The sequence below is a fragment of the Vulpes vulpes genome, chromosome 3 (genome assembly GCF_048418805.1).
Source record: "Vulpes vulpes isolate BD-2025 chromosome 3, VulVul3, whole genome shotgun sequence".
Taxonomy (NCBI): domain Eukaryota; kingdom Metazoa; phylum Chordata; class Mammalia; order Carnivora; family Canidae; genus Vulpes; species Vulpes vulpes.
In genome coordinates this window covers 116,348,051-116,367,376 of record NC_132782.1, presented here as the reverse complement: position 1 = coordinate 116,367,376, position 19,326 = coordinate 116,348,051, and positions in this window count along the sequence as shown.

Below are 19,326 nucleotides of genomic sequence, written 5' to 3'. Positions count from 1 at the left end.
AGAATGGGGTGGGGAGGGGCAGAAGCAGAGAGAGAGAGAGAACCCTCAAATAGACTCCCCGCTGGGTGCAGAGCTCATCACAGGCCCATCACATCGAGGTCTGGGGGCTGGCTCTGTCCATATCTGTCTTCCACTGGGCAGGGAGCATCCTGAGGGCAGGTGCGTGTGTCTTGTGCCTGCATCTGTATATCTGGTCTAGGCCCAGAGCAATCGCCCCAGCGGTGTTTGTGAACCAGCAGACATTGGCAGGACTCTGGCACCCACGGCTTAACAATCCTCTCTGCCTTTTAGCCCCCAGACCTAGCATCTCTGGAAGGCCCCTGCTTCTGAAGAGCCCTCAGTCACCACAGGGCCAGCCAGGAGCTTTCTTGACTCTTGCCTAATCTCCTAAGAGGGGTCCAGAAGGAGGGCTGGCTTTCAGCAACCCCCACCAGCGGGGGACATGCCTGGGCAGCCCCTGTGTCAGAGGGGGCAGCATGGTTCCCCAGGGGGTGGCTCCCTGTTATCTCACAGAGAGGGTAGGTAACTTGCTCTAAGTCACACAGCCGGTCCAGGTAAGAGCCAGGGTTTGAACTCAGGCTCCGGGATCCATGCTGTTAGCCATTCTGCTGTGTTCCTGCGCAGCTGGAGTATCCCGGCATCCTATGGGCTGGACTGGATCTTGTCCACCTGTCGCTCTATGCTTTAAGCTCTGCAAGGATTCCTAAGGCCCCTTGACGCAGACTTCACCTTCTGGCTGTTATATGCCTTCAGGGACCAGTGCTTGTTGCCTCCCTTTGTGTGTCATTTGGACTTTTCCATTGCCTTGTGCCAACCTGGAATCTTCCTCCCTGAAGCCTCTACTCAGGGGTCTTCATTCCACCTGCAGCCATAAAGCATAATGCTCCCCTGCCCCTCCCTGCCCCCAGCACACATCAGCATTCACACAGTTGAAGAGAACGTCCAGGAGTCCTGCAGCTTCTCTTCTTTGAAGCCATCATCCCCAGCCCTCCATTCCCCTTAATACCCCATGGCCTGGGGCTTTGCGTCTCGGCAAATCTGGGCCGTTCTCTTAGGGCACTGCTGGGGCAATTGCTCTTGGGGCCTTGCTGTTCTCTGAAAATTGCTCTGACTTTCAAGTGAGCCTCGCACTGAGGTCCCCAGGGAAGAGCCCTTTGACCCAAGTGTGGCCCAATCAGCCCAGAGGCAGGGGTTGCTAATGCAGCCTAGCACACAGTGACTGCTTAGTGTCCGTGTCCTGTGGCTGGCTCGTCTGGGCCTGATTGTACTCTGACCCCTGTGTCCTCCTTTTCACCTCTGTACTGCCTTAGTCCATGGACCAAGGGAATGTAGCAGACTATCGAGAAACAACTAGATATGGAAAGCCACCAGCCGGGCAGTTACAGCACCAGATCTGCCACTACTGGGATGACCTTGGATTTTTGACCTTGAGTAAGTCTTTTCCCTTCTTTGGGCTTCAGCTTCCTCATCTGTAAAATGGAAAAGCTGGACATGATATACATGACCCCCTCCTTGTTCTAGGACTCGTTCTTTGACCTCATCCCAGCTAAGGAATGGGAGCCCCATGCAAACAGATGGATGTATCTCATTAACTAGTATCGTAAGTGCTCCTGTTGTAACTATTGTGGTGAGAGGACATTAAGGCTCAGAGAGGCATGTGACCTGCTCAAGGTCACAAGACTCCCTTTAGATAGTGACGGGGCTGGGATTCACGCACAAATCCCCTCTGACTCCCAAGTCAGCAGCCCCCATCACATCTCACTGCCTGTTTAAAAAGGGAGGAAGGAATTTTGGAGATACTAAATCACTTTGAAACAATCCTGAAAAAATTCAAAGGAGTGCAAACCTGATGCTCAACGCATCTTAATGATATTCTCTGAAACCAAGAAGGGTCATTACAAGGGGAACTCAGGACTTCTTCAGCTCTGAGCCCCATTGGAGAGAAAATGGGCCAACCCTGCAGCTCGGGCAGATGGGGGGATAAGGCCAGGCCCTGTGGGTTGTTTGACAGATTAAGGGACCTCAGGAGACCTTAAAGAACAAGGCAGGGGCCTGAGTGCTGTACACCCCTTAGGAAATAGCCTTCCCCAGGATGCTAACTAAGGAGGTCGAGTCAGGGGAGTGAAGGATGAATAGAAGAGTATCAGGTGGCACATGTGTTTGTTGGATGGAACCAGCTCTGGTCTGGAGAGGCAGCGGGGCCTTGTCCAGGGAGCTCACAGCTGAGCTCTGGATGACTCAGCCTCTCTGACCCGGCTTTGAATTAGGGGAAATGAAAGACCGAGAAAGGAGGTGACGGGGCCATCTTGACAACTGGTGTTGCAGAGCCAGGAAAGTGAAGGGAGGGGGACAAAGGCCTAGGGAGGCGAGAGATGGCTAGAGAGAGGGCCAGGGAGCTGAAACTGCTGTTTCTCCGGGTCCCTGCGGGAGCCCAGCCCCAGCCGGGCCTGCGGGGCCTCTGAAATGCCGGGATCATCCGACAGTGCCACCCAGTGGCCGCATGGGAGAGGTGCAGAGCGGTGCCCGGAAAAGGCAAAATTAGGTGGTTAAAAGGAAAAATACCAGAGCTATGCGGAAAAAGAGAAAGCTCTATGTTTTTTTTGCTGCCTTGAAGATGTGGTGCAGGGCTCCCCGCAGGCCTGTGGGTCTAGGCAGAGCTGTTCTGTAATGGTCCACATGCCTCAAAAGACTTCCTCTCTTCTCTCAACTCTGGCACTTAGAAGCTGCTGGGTTAAGCCAGTGCTCCCCTAACCCAGAGATCCCCAGGCTGCCTGGGGCATGGACCTGAAGAGACGGGGGGGGGGGGGGGGGGGGGGGGGGGGGGGTATGCAACCCCGCCTCCAGGGTCCCCTTTCTCCAGGGATGAGGGGATGAGAATGCAGTTGTCCGGGGGCCCTCCCCTTGGGTTGATCTGGTCATGGTCAAGGTCATGGTTATAGTGAGGTTTGCACAGTGGGGTCCCTGCAGCAGTGGAGGGGGCTGGAGGTCACTTCACAATGGACTGCATACCATCCCTCTTCTAGCTACACCCTCTCTGAGGCTGTGAGCTTTGAGGAAAGAAGCAGAGCTCTTCCTTTAAGAAAGGTGGAACCCCAGAGTTAGATCACAAAGAAGGTGGCATAGGTCTTAAGAAGAATACAAGAGAACCTGGCAGTGAGGGTCTAATTGAAACTCTTCTGCCCAGGAACACGTGATAAGGATAATACTTAACAGAGGTGGGTCTTATTTTCTTATTTGCCTTGAAAGGGGTGTTGAGGCAAGGGTTGGGGCTTTCTTTTTTTTTTTTTTAATAAATTAATTTTTTATTGGTGTTCAATTTACCAACATACAGAATAACACCCAGTGCTCATCCCGTCAAGTGTCCCCCTCAGTGCCTGTCACCCATTCACCCCCATCCCCCGCCCTCCTCCCCCTCCACCACCCCTAGTTCATTTCCCAGAGTTAGGAGTCTTTATGTTCTGTCTCCCTTCCTGATATTTCCCACACATTTCTTCTCCCTTCCCTTCTATTCCCTTTCACTATTATTTATATTCCCCAAATGAATGAGAACATACACTGTTTGTCCTTCTCCAATTGACTTACTTCACTCAGCATAATACCCTCCAGTTCCATCCACCTTGAAGCAAATGGTGGGTATTCGTCGTTTCTAATGGCTGAGGAATATTCCATTGTATACATAAACCACATCTTCTTTATCCACTCATCTTTCGATGGACACCAAGGCTCCTTCCACAGTTTGGCTATATGTCCACAATAGCCAAACTGTGGAAGGGTTGGGGCTTTCTGCTTGGGGAACTCTGTACGCCTCACCCTTGCACTGGCTCGGGAGCAGCCCACGGCCCACAGGGAGCTCAGCGTGCTCTATTTCTCCCCGCAGCACCTGTCTCTCCCTGCCAAGGTGCTATTTACCCATTTGTGGATTATCTCACTCCCTGCTGCCAGAGGCGAAATTCTATGAGGGGGGATTTTGAGGACTTTGCTCTTGCCTGTATCCCCACTGCTTGGGATGCCGACAGTAGTCAAGACATACTTGTAAAATAAATGCCTAACTGGCTGGATGAGTGGGTTCCAAGATAGGGGGACATGAGGGCCGGAGCACAGAAGTGTGGACCGTCCCAGGAACGTCGAGGTCCTCCCGCAGGACAGGACGGCAGCGCGCAGCGGGAGGCAGGCGAGGCGGGACAGGGGTTCCAGAGCCCAGAAAGGCCGCAGAGGCCTGATGCGGACTGCGATTTATTTGATGAGGGTGGCCCTGGGAGGGCTTTGCGCAGGAGAGTGGCAGGATCCAGCTAGATTTTAGAAAGATAACGTAGGAATGTAATATAATTTGTAATGAAATCTGTCCCGAAGCCATAGCGTGAGGGCTGGTTGGAGAGCAGAGGCAGGAAGCCAGCCAGGAGGAGGCTGCTGCCTCTGGTGAGAGGCCGGGGCGCCTGGGCAGGGCATGAAGGGGGAGAACCACGGGGAGCCCCTGCGGGGGAGTCCAGGGACCGGTGTTCAGTGAGGGGGAGCGGGGGACTGAGGGCGCCCTCGGCAGCAAGGTTGGGGGGCCCACAAGAGGACGCTTCTGGCAGAGGTGGGGCCCCCAGGGCCACGACGGCCTGTCCTGTCCTGTCCTATCCGCGGCAAGCAGCACTGCTGGCCTGACACTTGGGGGACAGCCCGGCGCTGGGAGACCGAGGTCCTCCAGGATGAGCTGAGTGTGTGGATGAAGTGAGAGGAGAAGAACACCCACGTTATGGAGAAGGCAAGAGCCAGGTGAAGGGGAGCCAGGGGAGTGGAGGCCGGAGGGGGCACTGAGTGCTGTGTCCCAGACTGGCCCTCTCCCTTGTTCCCACACAGACGCATAGGGCACAGCAGGGCCTGCACCACTGGATCTGAGTTCGGGTCAATGTTGGTGGCACATTGGGGACTCACTCTGCAGAGTGGCTGTGGGGGTGGAATCCCAGAGGGGACTTGGGACTTGGCCCAGGAATGTAGGGTCCCACCTGCTGGGGTCAGTGGATCCACACTCCCCAAAGTAGGAGGGGCTCAGCCACAGGAAGAGAAACGTGCCAGTTTGGAATAAAAGGGTTTTCTCCTCTTCTAATTATTTTCTGGAGGGTCTGAAGAGCCCAGAACCTGAAGCTTTTCTCCAACTTTGCCATTCAGTTGAGGCACGGCCCTGGAAGATCAGCGACACCCTCTTGCTCCTCCGGTTTGGAATAATTGCTCTGGGTGGACTTGCCTTCCCAGAAGCAGAAGCGGGATGGAGGAGGAGAGGCCCTCCAATGGGAAAGAAGCCCAGGAGGGCAAGAAAGAGACAAAGCGAGAGGAGGAAAAGGATAGAGAGTCCTGCTCAGGTGTCCTTGACCTCGTTCCCCAGACTGCCAACAGGCAGCTCAAACTTGCATGTCCAAAACGCAATTCTCCTTTCTGCTCCCTTGTCCCCAAACCTGATCCTCCCCCACGTCATTATGTAGCACTATTGCTCATTCAGTTGTTCAGGCCCAAACCCTGGAGACAGCCTTGTCCTAAGCCATCAGCCAATCCCGTTGTCTCTACCTTCAAAATGTATTGTGACTCTGATGTCTCGGCTCCTCCAAGGATCGAAGCAGGTACCAAACACTCCCATCTCTCACCTGGGCTCCAAAGGGCCTCTCTGCTCGTACCTGCGCTTGCAGAGAAGCCAGAGTGAATTTTTTAAAAATGTAAATCAGGTTGTATCATGCCTTTGTTCAAAATCCAATGGTTGTTTACCGGCCTTAGAACTAAACCCACAGTTCTTCTGTGGCCTGGAAGTCTCTGCACCATCTGTGCCCTGGATACCTTTCTGACCTCATTTCCAACCACCTCCCGTGTTCACTTGGCTGGACCAGCTGCCTCCTTGCCTATCCCCAAACCTAGCAAGCATCTCCCTGCTGCAGGGCCTATACTTTGGTTGTCCCCACTCCCTGGAAGACTCTTATCCCAAGCATTCTTGAGACTTGTTTCCTTAATGAGGTCTCTGCTTACACATGATTTCCTAGGAGGTGCCTGACACATATTGAAGATATAAATGAATGAATGGATGAATGAATGAATGATAATACCTGTATTAGCCCTGTGCCTGGCACAGAGGAAGGACTTAATAACCAGCATGGAATAATAGCCTGGCCGAAGCTCTCTTGTCTTGACTATGAAATCCACTCCTAACCCCTGGCAGTTGCCCTGGGCCTACACAGAGAAGGTGGAAATAAGCTCTGCAGAAAGGACCAGGTGCATGTACTGTCCATGGCCACCAGAGAGAGCCACACGCAGCGGCAACTGCACATTGCGGCACCCGCTGCGTCTGCAGCAGCCTGGGGACACTGGAGCCACGCTGCCCCTCCACCCCACCCCACCCCACCCCCCAGCACAGGAGGGATGGGACAGAGACATTCTGAACCAGCACCTGGCTTCCCGCATACCCACTAACCAAGGCCTTTCTTCTTGAAAAGAGGCAGGTGAGATTTTGAAGGTTAAAAATGTTTTGTTTTCCCCCCACCTATTTGTCAAACTGCAAACCTCAGCACTTCCAGTGGCCTGAGGTCCTATTACTGACAGCAGTCCCCCTCACTCCCCATTCTGCACATTCTTGTCCAGACACTGGAGCTGTAGTGTAGTTAAGTAACACAAACGCCTCTGCCTGACAAACTCATTTAAGCAACCCCCCCACCCCCCCAGCAGCATTCCCAGGCTGACTTGGTCTAGTCTCCCAGGAGGCCACTGTTCTGTGCACACGCCTCCCACAGCAAGTACTGCTCTGAACTGTGAGTTTCCCGAGAGATAAAGAGAGAGGGACAGGGAGAGAGAAAGATGAATTGGTGAGTGCCTAGGGTGTCAGACTTCTTGGCCTCCAGACTCACACTCTGTCCTCACGCTTACGGTCTCTCAGCAGGCCTCAGACACCTGCAGCCTGCCGGGGATACACTGCTCGCCACTCCCAGCCCCGTCCCAGCCTCTCAAGTGTGGTTTGGCTCACTGGGGTTGGTGGACTGTCTTCCTGATGGCAAGCAAACTGTCTCCCCTGGGCCCAGCTGCCCACGGTGTCTCCTGTCTCTCCCACAGCCCCTTCTTAGGGGCCGAATATTGTGTCACTGAGAATGGGGCCTTCACTTAGCAGAGGGCCGGAGAGCGGGAGTGGGCAGGCTGGACAGGGCAGGGAGTGCGGTGGTCTAGCCAGACAGTGTCCCGAGGTGAGGATGTGGTGGGAGTTGACTAGGAGATCAGGGCCGAGCAGCACTGAAGTGGGCTTAGTCAGGCCCCCAGGTACTCCCATCCTCCACAAAGCTCCGCTTTTTGGTCATTCCCACTGAAAACTCCTTTTAAAATATCCTCCCCACCCACCCCCAGGAACCCCATGTGTGGGATCATTTTGCCTGCAAAACAAACTGCTTTTATTATGTAACGATGAGTGTATCTATCCGCTGTCAGCAATGTGAACATTTATAACAGCCAACAAAGCTTCTGGCCAGCATGATAGGCTGCAGACTGCCTCACTCAGGTGTGAGAATTCAGCCCAAAGTAAAGCCACTTGATGTTCCGTTTTGCCTGGGCAGCCTTGTTACAAGTAAAGGTGTGACTTTTCCTCAGGCTTTTTGAAATTCTAAAATAACTAGAGTGCTGCAGTATTATCCCCGTGGACACCAAGTGCCTGCAGATCCCTGAGTTTAGATCCTGGCTTTGGCATCTGACCTGTTTGGCCCTTCGAAGTCCCGCCCCCTAGAATGCTGTTCTTTGGTGGATGAATAAGGATACATTAACTAATTTTTTTTCGAGTTTCCATAAAACAATGGATTACTGGGTTAGTTTTGACTCTAGCCCTCCCAGGTAACATAATGCTTTATCTCAATAACATACAAGTGTCTCTGAAGCATAAAATTATAACTCCATTAAAAACAACAACTGGTAAGATTTCCAGCTACAGCAGAATGAAGAGGTTGACAAATCCTCTCACCTAAAAATAATCTTCTGCTGGACAGAATTGTCAAAATCAATCATTTCAGGGCTCTGAAAATTGATCAAATATAAAATAACACATCGAAAAATGTTTATTCATAAAAAAATTGTTGAACTCCTGGTCAGAATAATGGGAGCCCGTGGTGTCTTACGGAACTGCCTTCCTGCCTCCAAGCTTGGGGGAGGTGGTGTCAGCAGAGTGTGGCTGTCTATGAAAACCAACAGTGTCACTGCTGGAGGAGGCTCTCTGGATTTGGGGAGGAGGGCAAAAGTCAGTGGAACACTCAGTAAGAGAAGCAAATGTGGAATGAAACAAATGGGAAAGCCCACAGCCCTGTTTGCTTGAAGCTTCATGCTTGGGGTGGGCAGCAGACCAGTAGAGTACTCAGAAATGTAACAGGAAAATCTGGAAATAAGATAGTCACAGAGGGACTAAATAAACACTCCACACATCTCTGTCTGACTGGGAGGCTGTGCTTATGCACAGGCAAGTTCTGGGAGGATCCAGTGGAAAATAAAAGCTGACTTAAAAACCTGCCTGAGCTTTGAATTTGCTCCCCACCCCACACTCAGCTCCATAGGTAAGGGGTGGAAGCTTTACTGGCTCAGTGTGCCTGGGGACAGTCTCTCACCAATCATTGGCTGATCGTTAAGCTATGCAGACCAAGGTAGCCCTTCTAAAGACAGACAAAAAAACAAAAAAAGGAATAAGGGGAAAAACCCCGGAAACAAATGAATAGACCCATCAGTGAGGCACATTTCAGAGAGATAACCACAGATTAAACCCAGGCAGTTTACTCAAAAGACAAAACCAAACCAAGCCAGTAAAAATTCTCGGAAAAAAATCAGAACCCAGAGTTACAAAAAAATATTATCTAAAAATTTCCAGTTTTCAACCAATTACAAGACATTCAAAGAAATAGGAAAATGTGCCCCATACACGGGAAAAACAGTTAAAAATGGTCCTCAGTGGGCCCAGATTTTGGATTTAGCAGGAAAAAAATGCAAAGTAGCTATTATAAATGTTTAAAGAATTAAAGGAAAATACTATGAAAATGGCTCAACAAGTAGGGAATCTAAATAAATAAATAGAAACTCTAAAAAAGGGCCATATGTTTCACTAAATAGGCTTAAAAGCATATTTGAGATGTCAGAAACATGGTTAACATAAATGAAGATCAATAGAAATCATCCACTGTAAGGAAAAAAGAGGAAAAAAATGGAAGAAAAGTAAACAGAGACTATGATATCTTTGGGACAATAGCAAATGTGCCCCAAAAATGTGTACTGAAGACTCTCAGAAGGAAAGAGAGAAAAGAACAGAAAAAAAATGTGTGTTTGTTCAAAAAGTGGCAAAAACCTCTCAAATTTATTCAAAAAGTGTCTGAAAACCTCTCAAATTTGATAAGAAACATTAATCTACAGATTCAACAAGCTGAACAAACCCCAAACAAGTAAACACAAAGAGATCCACACCCAGACTCATGATAGTCAAACTTTTAACAGCTAAAATGACGAGAAAATCTTGAAAGCAGCCGGAAAAAAATGCCTTATCATGTACAAGGGAACAAGCATGTGGTTAAGAGCTGACTTGTCCCGAGAAATGATGGAGCCTCCAAAGCAGTGGATATTATTCAAGTACAGGGTGGTGGTTGGGGGTCAGGGGAGGAGAGTCAAACAGAAATTCTACATCCACTCAAACATCCTTCAAAAATGAAGACAAATATAACTAAAAATAAATATAACTAAAAATATTATTTTTATAAAAAATATTTTATTTGTTTATTCATGAGAGACACAGAGAGAGAGGCAGAGACACAGGCAGAAGCAGAAGAAGCAGGCTCCTTGCAGGGAGCCTGACGCGGGACTGGATCCCGGGACCCCGGGATCACACCCTAAGCCAAAAGCAGATGCTCAACTGCTGAGCCACCCAGACATCCCAAGAATATTATTTTAAATGAATAATACAGAAAAGATAAATTAAAAAAGAAAAGCCTAATGCATCCATATTTGTGAGATGCCATTCGTGAGAAGCAGTAGTGAGGGGAAGTGAATGGTATCATATGCCAAAATTAGAAATGATCTCAAAAGGGGAACAGACAAAGCCCAAAATAAGCAAAAGGAAGGGGGAAAAAAGTTGGGTGGAAATGAATAAAATAGAAAACAGTAAAGAGTAGTGAAAAGATATACCCCCTCTCTCATAATTAAAAGGAATTGCATATTAATACTACACTGAGACATAGACATCAGTTTTTTTCACATCAATTTGGCAAGAGTTCAAGTTTGACTATACCCTTTGTTTTCTGGGCTCTGAAGAAATAGGGAGCCTCATCAGTACGTTGTTGACAGGAGTATTAGTTGGTTGGACCCCCCCAAAGAGGGCAATTCAGAAATAGTTTTCAAAATGACAAAGGCACTTACCCTTTGAGCCAGCAATCCCATCTTAGGAATTTATCCTACAAGTGTACTGGCATATAGCATCAGAATGATGAAGAGTGACATGGTTATTCATGGTAGGATGACTCTCACATCCTACCATGATTGGACATAGCCAAAGTGCCCATCTCTAGGGGACTGGTGAAACGAAATGCGGTATGTTCATACACGGAATACTCTGCTACCGTAAAAAGAGATTGAGTACCTTTATGTTTGGATATAGGAAGAAAAAAAGCTCTGGATATATTATAAAGAAAAAAAAAAGCAAAGGGAAAATGTATATTTAGTACGCTACTGTTTGAATACAAATGTCAGGAGGAAGAAATAAAAATATACATTTGTATTTGTTCATATTTGCACAAAGAAATACTGGAAAGATATAGAAGAAATTAAACTCGGTGGTTACCTCTAGGGGTTATAAAATGGGGTGGCCAGGGCAGAGGGAGAATGAGACTTATCTATGTGTATCTTTATTATTCTGATTTTTGATCTATATGAAACATTCACATTCAAAACAACAACAACAAAACCCTATTTTTAAAGGTCACCATTAGTGGATGTTAACACACACATATACACGGCTGCTTTGAGGTGCCGTTGCCATAGTCCACAGGTTCAGGTACAAACTCCTAAGCCTGCACTCAAGAGTCTCAGTTCCCAGCTTTAATTCCACCTCAGACCTGCCCAGACCTCACAACCGGAGCCAAACTAGGTTGGTCCTGAGTCCCTGCAAACACCATGTGCTCTGGGGCCTGAATCTTGTTCTTTCCACCTGCCTGCATGGAGTACCATTCCCTTGCTCTCTATCAATAATGTCTAGGACCCTCTTCCTGCTTCCCTGGGAGGCTTTAATAATAAGAAGATGTGACCAGGATGATGATGATGGCAGTGGTTATAACCACTATTTACCAGGAACCTTCCGTGCTGGCACTGCAGTAGGTGTTCTTTTGCAGCTCTTTAAGTCTTCCCACCAATCGTGTGGAGGATTTGCTACATCACACACAGGAAACTCTAGCCAGAGATGGCTCTGCAAAGTGACCCAAACCTTAATGTCTGGGGTCACATAGGCCTGGGCCAAACCCCCAGCCCTGCTCCTTCCTGGCTCTGTGATTTTGGAAAGCTACATCATCTACAGAAGCTTTAATTTAATCATCAGTAAAATGGGCATAATAATAAATTCCTACTGCGAGAAGTTGTTAAGGATTAGATGAGACACCGGGAAGGAAACATTCCACATATTGCTTGGCACATAGTGTTTGGTTAACGTCCAGTCACAAGGTGTTTATAATTCCAGACTCTAGCCATTACCCCATGTAAGTCTTCCTTTCTTGAAATATGAAGTCCTAACCACCCGAGCCTCCTGATATCACCACCAACACCATGCCAGCTAATGCCATGTTATCTCTACCCACTTCCACGTGTCCTTATCAGTCAGATTGTAAGGGCTTAGGAACCAGGACAGTTCTGCATTTCTCTATATGGACATTCTATGATTGAACCAGGCACAGAGATGCTCATTGAAAGTTTGATGATTAATTAAATATGAAGAAAGTAGGGAAGGGGAAAAAAGGTAGGAGAAAACTAAAATTAAACATGACATTAAGATGTCTCTAACATCTTCAGGACTCATTTAATTATAGAAAACGCTGGTGGTTTCAGATTTGGTTTCAGGAGGAAGTGAGAGAGGCAGGAACTCCTATGAGGTGGACAGGAAGTGAAATAGGAAGGACAGGAATGGGAAAAGAGGTATCGAAAGTAGTGCCATGCATTGAGGAAACATATTTAGAGGGGCTGCTCTTGGGCAATATTGAGTTTCCCCTTTTCTTAAATTCAATAAAATATTGATGATTGAAATGAGATTCAAAAGCCACCACCAGTTCCCAAGTGCCTTACCCAATGAAGCCTTATTGTTTCCAGATGATGGTGGTGGTTGGCGGGGCTGTTCACTCATCACAGGCTGCCCGTGTGCCCTAATGGGTGGGAGAAGGTAGTGTGCATCTGGGATTGTTAATGGGCATGGATCATGCAGGGCCAGGAGGCAATCCCCTTCTCTGTCCTCCACCCTGGGCATGTCTAGAATCTAGCAAAATGGTGAGGAGTGAAATGCTTTCCCTTTCTTCCATGTTCTACTTCGGAAATCCCACCCATCTATTAAGGCTTGCTGCAAAAAGATGTCAGATATCTAGGGCTTCCAGCTGTCAGGGCTGACCTGGCCAGCCTCCACGTTCCGCAGCAATGGTTTCTACTCTGTGACGGGGCTCACCCCAAATTGTTTCATCTGAGAGGAATGAGAGAGAAAGACTATTCACTCTAGTTTGTGAATGCCTTGGGGGGTATGGATCTATCTTCTACATCCTTGTACTGCATCAGGGACCTCATCCACTGCCTGGCTCCTGGTGTCTGACATAGAACAGATGCCCTGAACCCTTTTGTCGGTCAAGTTCTCTCTGTAGAGAGCTGGAAAAGAGCAGATGATGTAAAGGACTGAAGCCCAGATTCGATGCCCCACTGCAGTGTCCCTGTGGCACCCTAGATATCTCCCATTTTTTCAGCAATCATGTCCCCCAACCAGATCCTTGAGAACAGGGATGGACTGACTTGGGCTCAAAGCAGGCACAAAGTGAGTGCAGGATGATTGTTAATGGTGGACACAACTTCACACTGTTGCCCATTGACTTAGAGCCCAGCAGAGCCATTTCCTCTGGGAGTCATGGCCTTGCCCTTCAAACCCAGGAGCGAGTCACTGGCTGCAGTACTCACCTGCTCTCCTCAAACTCGCATCTGATTTCATTCATTTCCAAGACCAGCTCTGTGAGAATCTGCAAGAGTGGCTCCTGAACATGCACATTAGAATCTCCTGAGGGAGCTTTAAAAATTCTTGGTTTCCAAGCTGCATTTCAGATAGATTAAATCTGAATGTTTGGGATGGGTAAGAGCCTGGCATCGGTGATTTTTTAAAAGATTCCCAGGTGATCCTAAGGGCTGCTAAGTTTTGAAACCACCTGTTTGGAACCACTTATTTGGGAGATATTCCAGTAAACTGGCACTCACCTCCATGTCCCAGTGCCTAGCACAGCACGACATACAGTGGTGCTCAGTAAATATTTATCAAGTGAGTCAGCAGATTGCTCGTGGCTTCAGTTCTTTCTTCTATTAAAAAAAAAACCACAATATATTCATCTCAGGGTTGTTATAAGGAATAATTTAGATACTAATATACATAAGTACCTGGTGCATGGTAGGCATTCAACAATTGTTAATTCATTATTGTTATTATTAGGAGAGAACACCTACTCTGTGCCAGCCTCTGTGCCAAATAATGGCCAAAAAGAGACAACCGAAAGAGCAGAGAAATTGCACCTTTTGGAAGGGTAAGGACTTGAGGACCCCAGCGTCACCACTTTCACAGCTCAAAGAGCCTCCGCAAACTCCAGCATCCACTCACAGCATCCTCCCTGGCCACACACGCCCCTCAGCGAGTCCTGCAACCACTAAGACTGGTCTTCCACTCCGCCGCCACCAGATGGCAGCACAAAGCCCACTGACTGCTGGGCCTAAGGTAGGCCAGGGATGGGTCCAGGCCCCTTGCAGCGTCTCCGTCTGAAACAATGGAGAAGGAGGGGACTACCGCTTGCCTCTCTGGGTTGATATGCTACTTGGGAGTTACAATCAGTGCTGTGATGTTGGCTTCTTCCTTTCAATTTTCAATCCCCTGATTCCAGCTTATTGTCCTGGGGTCACCTTACACCTGTACGGTCCTTGTTCAGGATCCTTCCTGGAGCACCTTCCTTTCACCTTCATTGCACCACGGACCCCCATGTGGCTTTTTGTGAAGGCTCAGAATCCCCTGTTTGGCCCTTAAGGTGTGTCCCCATCAAAGTTTACCACCTTATGCCTGTCACTCCTTAACGTGGCTAGTTAGGCATCTCCCGTCCTGTCTTTGCTCACATTATTCCTCACCTCCTTGAGGACCCAGCCCAAAGCTCACCTCTAGGAAGTCTTCTAATTTGACACCCAGTGAAGGCTCACTCTGTTAAGTGCCTCATCAGCACTCCCTTTCTCAGTAAGTGCTGTCTGGTTTCAGGTTTGGTGGTTGACCTGTTTGCATCATGCTTTACCAACAATCTCCAGGTGTTTCCTGTCACCCCAGTAAAGGAGGGCAAGAATAGGTCTTTTCTCCTCAAAGGAAAACAAGTCCTTTTCCCCTGCTCTGGCCCATGCTGTGCATTCATCAAGCCCTTAATCATCACGGATGAGCTGAAGAGAGAAAGAAGGAGGTCTGTAAATGGTGTGGGGGATGAGAACCAAGGATACTCAGGGAAGAAGTTTTGGGGAAAGAGTGCAGATTCCCTGTGTACTGAAGCTCCTTGGTGAGCAGGACGGGAGGGCACCATAGAAGCCAAAAGTCCCAGAGAAATTGGATTTTTATTTTAGGAAATCTAGTGCCTTCTGAGGCTAACTAAAAAAAAAAACACAGCCTCCCTGTCATTCACTAATTTATTGAGAACAATGCATTAAGCCCTGACTGGCCTGTAGGAACTTGGAACATGCAGATAAGACCCAGTGCCAGTCCTCAAAACCCCCAAAGCCTAAATGGTACATAAGCTAATGAACAGCCACTCACTGTGGAGCAGAAGTGCCATGAGGGAGCAAAGTGCAGGGTGCTGTGGGAGCATAGAAAGTGGGGGGAGGGCTGGGGGAGGCCATGGAAGTTCCAGAGTCAGCTACTAGCAATTGAGCCCCAAAGGGCCAGTAGGGGCTAGTTAGCCATGTGAGGAATTAGGAAGAGTAATCAGCGCTTGTGAAACCATGAAGGGCGATAACACAGAAGGCCAGGGATCTATAAGCAATTCATGATGACCAGAGCATCACGTGCAGGAAATCACAGAGAGGCACATGGAGTGGGTGGTAGGAGCCCGATCTCATAGCGTCTGTCTGGAAGGCTCAGCAAAGGCTATCTGGACTTTTCATTGCAGGTAGATAGGCTGGAGGGATTTTAAGCAGAGGGGCAACATGACTGGATTTTCCTCTTAAGGACGTTCACTCTGGCTGCTGAGAGCAGATGGGAGTGGGCAGGGCAGGAGGTGAGGAGGCCAGAGGGGAGGTTACTGCTTGTCCCTGCAGACACCACGTGGGTGTGAACTGGTAGGTGATACTGCAGCGGTGGAGCAACAGGCTCAGTGACCTGGGGGCTTGCAGAATCTGAGGGATCCATGGTAGGCTGAGTCAGGGGTGCAGTGGGAGTTAGATGTTGCCTGGAGCTCAGGAGACAGTCTAGGGCTGGATCCCAGTGGGGGGGGGGGGAGATCTGGAGTCTGCATGGGGAGGCCTCCAACGTGGATGAGATGCCACTAGGGGCAGGAGTGCAGAAGAGAGGGAAGCAGGGACATTTAGGGACCTGAAGGAGAAGGAAGAGCTGCAAGGGGACTGGAGAAGGTGGGGTCAGAGATAGAGAAGGTATGTTGGGGCAGTGATGACATAGGAGTCTCAATGGAGGCAGGCAGCACAAGTTGAAGGCAGCTGAGCTCAGGCATTTGGAGTCAGCAACATGGAGGTGGTGGCTTCAGTGGGACAGTGTGGGGTCAAGGGGTGAATCGGGAATGAGGAGGCAGGGAAAAGGATTCAGAGCTCCCCTTTGAAGCAATGTGAATATAAGAGAAAAAATTAAAATAGCAGCGGTAGAAGGGGATGTCCAAGGAAAGAAGTGTCTTGTTTGAGGCTGTCTGGTTTGGGATGGAAGAAACGTATGGAGGGAAATGCCTACAGAATGAATAGTTAGGGATGCAGGAGAAATAAGGGAAGAGAATTCCCATAGGGAGGATGGCCGAGCACAGGTGGAGGGAGAGCCATCAGGTAAGGCCTGGGACAGTTGTTCAGTGAGAGAGAAGGAGGTGGGCTTTGCTGAGAGCCAGGCTGGGTGGAGTCAGGGCTCTGGAGCCACAAGGTGTTCTCTGAGCTCTGCCCAGAGCACAGTGGGAGGGAGCACCTGGCAGTACTCATATCCTCATGACTGGGCGAGCTTCTCCATTAGGACTCAGTAGTCAGGGAAAGGAGCCGAGAAGCCACCATCCAGTTCTGGGGTGTGATTTGCTGGGGAGGGAGGGACCGGGGGACAGCAGTACAATGAGGGTTCTTAGAGTTGAAAATTCAGCAAGAAAGTACTTAAAGCAATGATGAAGGGCTCTGGGCCACCTATTGGCAGGAGTGAAGACAGGAGGTGGTGGACAGGCCGGTGGCAGGGAAGAGAGTAGTCAAAGGTGGAAGGTGTTGATAAGACATCTAAACTGAGCAGAGGGTGTCATGGGGGCTTGAGGGCTGGGGGAGATGGGGTGTTGGAGTTTAAAATTCCCAAGAAGAGGGATCCCTGGGTGGTGAAGCGGTTTAGCACCTGCCTTTGGCCCAGGGCGTGATCCTGGAGACCCAGGATCTAATCCCACATCAGGCTCCCGGTGCATGGAGCCTGCTTCTCCCTCTGCCTGTGTCTCTGCCTCTCTCTCTCTCTCTGTGTGTGTGACTATCATAAATAAATAAAAATTAATAATAAAATTTAAAAAAAATTCCCAAGAAGCAGCAGGTCCCATCAAAATCCTGGATGTGACCCTGGGTGGGGAGCCCGAGTGGAATTGGGATGTGGGGGATCGTGGAGTGGGGTAGAGGTGCTGGATGGACAGAGCACAGGAGCCTGATGTCAGGGTGATGCCCAGACTTGAGGGGCAGCCTTCGGGCCAGGGGCCAAAGCTTTCAATGACTGGAGAGGGACAGGGTGGTTGACAGACACCAAACGAGGATGGGAAGCTAGTGCTGTAGTCAGGTCCCAGGAGCTTCCCTGGAGCCGGGGTTTTCACAGGAGGGCAGGAGGGCAGTGGCTCTGAGGGGAGGGGCACGGGGACCATGAGCCTCGCTATCTGAAAGTACTGCAGACTACGAGCTCCTGGGGCGGGCGAGAGAGGTGTCCTTAGGGCACAGGGTGCAGCCCCAGCCCGAGCCCCAGGCCCACTGAGCTGTGGAGGCCTGCCTGAGTACAGGTGGCTAGAAAGTGGCTGAGACAAGATTGCAACTAACCTAATGTGTGTATTTACTTACTCTTCCTACCTGCGGGGGCTGCCCATTTGTACAGATGTTTTGATTCACTGAAAGCTTGGTCTGCAGGCTCTTTTATTCTGGCTGAATTTGTAATATGTATTTACCATGTGACCTTGGGAAATGCATGACATGTTCTGTGAACCTCTGTACAATGACGGGTTCGGCTGTGGGTTGTCAACCGTGTCATGTGGAGCCCCAGTGACTCAGTGGAAGAGGCTACGGGGGGCTCCTGGGGGCAGGACTGCAGGGATTTGGAGTGGGGCTGGGCTTCTCGCTCTGCCCTGGTGTCCACCCGAGCAGCTACCCTTGCATCTGCCTGAGACTTTGTTTGGAGCAAGAATTCAGCTGTCCAAACTAATGTTAAAATTCGTGGTCTCACTTGGCCCTTCCCTTGCATGAGACTCGTTGTTGTGGGCCCTTGTCTGTTTGAATGTTAAGGACTTGGTGGGCACCTCGGCAGCTCCAGGCCCTCTCTCACTGGGCTCACCGAAAAGCCAGTGCTCTTCTGTGAGGGTCATGACGCCCTTTCAGAAATCTGATTTTACTAAAGTGGTTTTGATGGTTTGAGGGCTCTGGTGCTCCACAGTAACCTCGATGATGAATTACATCCTGAATCTAGCAAGTAGGACAGACAGGTCCTGTAACCAAGGGACAAAGCCTGGACCTGTTCTTCATCACCCAGCACCAGCTGGAATCCCTTGTCGCTGGGCTGGCAGCTGTGAGGGATCACTTGGCCACCAGGAAAGCTTCCCAGCTGGGACCTTTATGAGAGTCTGTGCCAGAGAAACGACATCTGTGAGTCACTGCTCAGGGGAAAACCCAGCTGCTCTGCTCAGTCCCGGGCCCAGTGGCCATGGGGAAGGGCCAGCAGGCAGAGCAAGCGTAGAGGATAGGCCACTTTGCTTTTCTCAGTTTCCACAGTAGCTGGCCAGATTTGCATTTCTCAATTTCAGAAGGGAAGCTGGGAGGTGGGCCTAGAACCGAAGAGGCTCCCACCCTGTGGCAGATGGTAAAGCCCACCACTATTGAGCATGGAGGGTTCGGACTGAGCTGTTGGGATTATTCAGACCCACTGGGTTCTTACCTTGGACTCACTCCCTTTGTTTCTGACCCACAGGTGGTGATGGCCAGGCTTTTAGATTGCACGTGGTATGCTCTGGGCAGTGAGTGTTAGGAAGTGGGGGTGAATTTTAGGGTGGACATGCTGAATCATGGAAAATTCTCCCCAGACATCAGGAGAGAGGAACTGGGAAGGAGGGTGACAGAGGAATGGATTCTTGGTTTCATGCGCAGTCTTCTCTGAAAGGAAAGTGAGCGAGGTGTGAGCCTGAGAGCCATAGTTGTTAGTGTGCTAACCCTGGAGCAATGCCTCCAGGGACTGGGGTGATTGTTTAGGGCCATCGGTGGGAAGTGCTGGTGACTGGGGACATCACTCCCCACAACGTGACAATCACGTCAGAGACTGAGAAGCCCTTCACTGGCGAGAGGGGCCAGAGCCTCTTCACTTAACTTGAGGCAAATCCTCAGCTCCCAGCAAACCAAGTGGCTTTGGGTTCCATTCTTGGGCAAGTCTTGGTGGGGCAGGGAGCCTGCCTTGTTTTACACGGCACACTTAGACCTCAAACATGGGGCTCAGTTCCAAGCAGTGGATTCGGGGAGTCATGTGAGCAGGTGCGGACGTATCTGGGACATGCCTGGAAGGGTGGCCAGCGTGGCAAAGGTCCTGCAAACCAACCAGGAAGGGAAGGCTTGGAGCCATTGGGGATGTGTAGTCTGGAGAAGAGGACAGGAGAATAGTGCTTTGGAACCCTTGTTGCTCCAGGTGGCAGTAAATGATATCAATACAAG